Source organism: Coffea arabica, chromosome 2c (genome assembly GCF_036785885.1).
Source record: "Coffea arabica cultivar ET-39 chromosome 2c, Coffea Arabica ET-39 HiFi, whole genome shotgun sequence".
Classification (NCBI taxonomy): domain Eukaryota; kingdom Viridiplantae; phylum Streptophyta; class Magnoliopsida; order Gentianales; family Rubiaceae; genus Coffea; species Coffea arabica.
The window spans coordinates 70,112,020-70,117,127 of record NC_092312.1 but is presented as its reverse complement, the minus strand read 5'-3'; the positions used below and the strand labels follow the sequence as shown (position 1 = coordinate 70,117,127).

Genomic DNA, 5,108 nt, shown 5'->3' with positions numbered 1-5,108 from the left:
TTTGTAGATTTAACTTCTACATTCATTCCTTGGTTAACCTTTTCATCATATGACATATTAGAAACAAGAGCAATTGGCTCTATACCCCCTTCTTTATTAACCAAATTGAATTCTAATTTCTCACCATTAACCCGTAATATAAGCTTACTTTTTTCTACATCAATTATAGTTCGTGCGGTGGCTAAAAACAGTCGTCCTAGAATAATTGACATTCTCACATCTTCCTCAATATCTAAGACAACAAAATCCATAGGTATAATAGATTGTCTTACCCTTATGAACACATTTTCTAAAGTACCAATTGGATGTATAATTGATCGATCCGCCAACTGCAATGTGATATTGATAGCTTTCAACTCTTGAAATCCCGACCTCCGAGCAACCGATAAAAGTATAAGTGACACACTTGCACCTAAATCACATAAAGCATTAGAAAAATGCAATTGACCAATAGTGCATGGAATAGAAAAACTTTCCGAATCTTTTAATTTATGAGAGAGTTTGTTCTTAATCAATGCACTACACTCTTCCGTTAATGCTATCATTTCGTTATCTACAATTTTCCTCTTTCTTGACGTGATATCTTTCAAGAAAAGCACATAAGAGGGAATCTGTGTAATAGCATCAATGAAAGGAATGTTAATGTGCAATTGTTTAAAAATTTTGAGAAACTTTTCAAACTCCCAATCTTTTCCATCTTTCTTCAACCTGTGAGGAAAAGAAATCACATTAGAATTTAAATGAGGAGGAGGTACATCAATATCAATAACAATATGATCATTTTGACTTTCTTTTACTCCTTCATATGCTTGTTCCTTATCTTTTTCACCACTTGAATTACTAGAGTCAGGTATCTCAACCATTTAACCACATCTAAAAGTGATAGTATTGATATGCTCTCTCGGATTCACTTCGGTTTTACTCGACAATTTGCCAGGGTTTCTGTTGTTGATTGCATTGGCAATTTGAACCTCCAAATTTTTATACATCCCAGCCAATTGGTCCAGTCGCCCCTCAACTCACTCGAATCTTTCCGATGTACCCTTGGCTAACTTCTCCACCGCTATCTCCCAATCCAGTTTAGTATTTACCTGTTGTTGCCTTGGTTGGAATCCCGGTGGGTTGGTCGACCTTTGAGCGTTGCTTTGATCTCTCACCTAAAATTTGGATGATTTCTCCACCTCGGATTGTAAGTGTTTAAGTAGGGGTTATTTTGAGCATTTCGATTGTAGTTATTGACAATTGTACCTGCTCAAAATCAACACAATCATTAGTATCATGTTCACCTCCACATATAGAACAACAAGTTATATGTGCATTAGATGAACAACAAGTCATTAGTCACATGTTGAGAGTGTCCATTTCAATTATACCTGCGGGGCACCTCGGATTACCCCTCTCATTGATAGTTGTTTGCAACCATTTCTTCGATCAAACTTTGGATTTCTTGGGGTGATTTATCCATTAAAGTTCCACTTGCGGCTGCATCAATAGTAATTTTAGTAGAAAAAGATAAACCATTATAAAAAGTTTGTGCGATTAGCCAATCGGGAAGTCCATGATGTGAATATTTTCAAAACAAATCTCTAAATCTTTCCCATGTCTCGTATAATGATTCACCCTCTTGTTGGTTAAAATAGTGATATCCATTCTAAGTTTAGCCATCTTGTCCGGTGGAAAGTACTTATTCAAAAATACTCGTGATAAATCATCTCATGTGATGAAAGTGTTGGGGGCATAAGAGTGTAGCCAAATTTTAGCCTCATCTCTCAATGAAAATGGGAACAACCTTAGCCTTATAGCATTGTCACTAACTTCATTCATTTTAATTGTATCACATATCTCCAAAAATGTGACTAAGTGTGCATTTGGATCCTCTACGGCATTACCTTCAAATTAAGATTGTTGAACCATTTGAATTAATGATGGTTTAATTTCAAATTTATTAGCATTTACCGTCGGCCGCGCTATACTTGTTTTGGATCCTTGTGTCCCCGGTAGAGCAAAATCTCTAAGAGCTCGCCTAATTGCTTCGTTTTCCGCCATCTTTTCTTCAAATGATAGCTCTATAGTGATTCCCTCTATATGTTGCACTCTTTCTTCTTGTGGTGTATGCCTTATTTATCTTCTTAGTGCCCTTTCAATTTTCGAATCAAAAGGTGCTACTACACATAAAACTCGATGCATACACTACAAAATTGAAAAATAGAGACAATGTAGTAATTATATTACAAAAATAAATAAAAATTCAATCCAAAATATTAACAAGACTTTTCACTACACTAATATCAACTAAACTAATATAAAGATCTAAATCGATAAAACTTATTAGGCCCTAATATTGCTGCTCCCCGATAACGGCGCCCAAAACTTGATGGATTTTTTATATAAGTAAAAGTTTAATTTTGAATTTTACCCGTTTGGACTGCAAGTATACAGGTCAAATTAGTAGTTTTGGGCAAATATCGGGTTGATCCCATAGAGAGCGATGTTTCAAGTACTAGGTCCTCACTTACTCTATTATTTAGACTACAATCAATTTAAGCAAGAGAATTTATAATTACTACTACCTACAAATCTTAACTAGACAATTGCAAGATAACAAATAGAGGAAATTCACTAAATATTTGAGTTTAGGGATGTAGATTCCACTTATGACATAAACAACACAAATGAATAGATTTACATCTTATTACAACCCTTGTTTAACTAGGGATTCATTTCCAATATTAGCAAATCTCATTCTCATGATGAAATGACCTAGATGTAGTCTAGTTTTTCTTATTCTCATGGTGAATAACTAGATCTACTCTTGTTTCCTTTATGAAATGCAAGTTAATCCACTTAAGTGTACTTCTATTCTCATGAGTCTACATGTCAAGCTCTACTCTTGTTGTTCCATCATTATTACCAACTTTCATTGAATAATAACAACTAAGAACTTGCTATTGGTGATCAAGCAATAACAAAATAATAAGCATGCACAAGTAAACAAGTTAATATAAGATGTAACAAGTGTAAATCATATCCACTTCATATCAAGTAGTCATAAGTTTTATCTACTCTCTAGATCTAGAAATTTAGCTACTCATGTAAGATATAATAAAAAAACACATCGTTTCATTGCATGAACACATCATAATGAGGAAAGTTAGCCAAAATAATGAACAAGCTCCCAATGATCTTCAATTTTTTCAACAAAATGGTGTACAATGAAGTCTCCAATTGTTCTCCACAAAAAGTTCTAGCTAGAGAGAAAATATGGAGAGAAAACCTAACTAAGCTACTCCAAAAATTCCCCTACAAAAGTTCCCTTTTTCTTCACAAAAAGGTCTCTTTTCTTTCTCTCCAATAATGTCTTTTCTCCTTTTCTTTTCAAATTTGCCCTTTATTTAAATCTTCACATATTGCTTCTTCAAGTGTACAAGAGGTCTGTCAGCTTTCGGCCGAAATTTTGTGTGAAATATGAGTCAAAAAGTAAATGTGAAATGAGCACAAGTTGTTCTGCAAATTGCAGAAGAGAGAGGAAGATCCGAGGCTTGGATCTGAGGGGTGAAACAGTGATCCGAGCTCGGATCCGTTCCCTCTGCACTTTCTTCACACGTTCTTCATGCAATATCTGAGGCCTTCTTCAAAGCGATCCGAGCTCAGATCACCTGGCCTCGGATCACAGGGGATGAGAATGGATCTGGGCTCGGATCCCTCTCCCCTATTTCCAGCTTCAAATTCTTTCCTCTTTCGCTCCTTGTTTCACTTGTACGTTGTCCTCCAACTAGCACTTTCCCTCTTCTTTATCTTATGTAAGTGTTTCATGCACCGATAACCTATAAAATATCACATGTTTATGCATTAATCTACTCATTTTACAAGTTCCGATTATTAAACAACACTTGAAGCAATTTGCACCTAAAAGAGCTTAAATATGGCTAGGATCCTCTAAAAATATAACAAAAATTCTTGCAAAATCATACGAAATATATGTGAAATATTCACTTATCATTAAGAATTGTAGTATTCAACAAAATATGATGGCTAACGATTGGAGAAATAGTACCATTTTATTGATTTTGAACACGTCCAATCGGGGCCTGATCAAGATGGGACCAAGGACAAATGGGTTGCAGCACCCAAAATATGAGCTTCGAATCTTTTTTTATTGCAATCAAATTTGTTGAAAAAAAATTAAAATTGAATGTCTTCACCATTGAAAATTCGTTGAAACGAATGCACATTTATTTTTCTACAATCAATCTTTAACATTTGAAGGAAAGCACAAAACGTATACATAAACACCAGATTCTAGTACCCGTGCAAGACACGTGATTCTGGAATTTGGACTCCCATACCAAATTGATCTAGAAGCCAAAAAATTTTTGGGCCACTATGAAATTCTGAATGTCAATATTTTCTTTCGGTTTTTATCTATGGAGTGGCCTTAGATAACTTGTTAAGCAGGACTCTATCTGGCAATCTTAAATAAAAAAACAGAAAAAGAAAAGAAAAGAAAAAGAGTATAAATTGGGTGGTATAAAGGTTTTTTCTGGTGAAAACAGCTAGTGAACATGAAAGTTTGTTGGGAAATTATAGAATAAGTTTCTGAGGGGCTCTTTTATTATCAATGGAATTGTCAGGGATATTAAAAATAATATGGCTCAACAAAAACAAAGTTTAAGATAAAAAGATGGCTTCAAATCGTGATTCTAAATCACTCTCCTTTAAATTTTATTTGTCTAGAATTTGTGTATAAAAGAACTTGGATAAATATCCTTTAGGATAATTTGAAATGTGTTTGCTTTCTACTTTTTGTACCAAGTGAGACAAACACAAACTTAACTATGGTGTGTTTTTTTTTTGGGTAGAGAATTCTAGATTGTAAGAAAGTGATTTTCTACAATAAACCATTTTCTATTTGACCTTTTATAGAAGAGAGATTGTAAAGTGATCAAGTATTGCAACTTTTGTCCAACTAATTTGTAACTTTTCTTTAAATTGTATTGGTCAAAAGATTCTTTAACACTAATACAAGTGTTCAGACATTCTTTAGTGATTTAGACACCATTTGGAGATTAATTAACCACCAAAATATGAAAAGCTGCCAGAATAGAAAT

The 5,108-nt window shown here is 34.1% G+C and overlaps 1 non-coding gene across 1 annotated transcript; it reads left to right on the top strand.

Annotated features, from left to right (window-relative positions):
* The first annotated feature begins 1,553 nt into the window (after nucleotides 1-1,553).
* Nucleotides 1,554-1,659, top strand: LOC113728367 (small nucleolar RNA R71). The gene has a single exon (XR_003458090.1). It is a non-coding gene; the product is annotated as a small nucleolar RNA R71 (small nucleolar RNA).
* The last annotated feature ends 3,449 nt before the right edge of the window (nucleotides 1,660-5,108 follow it).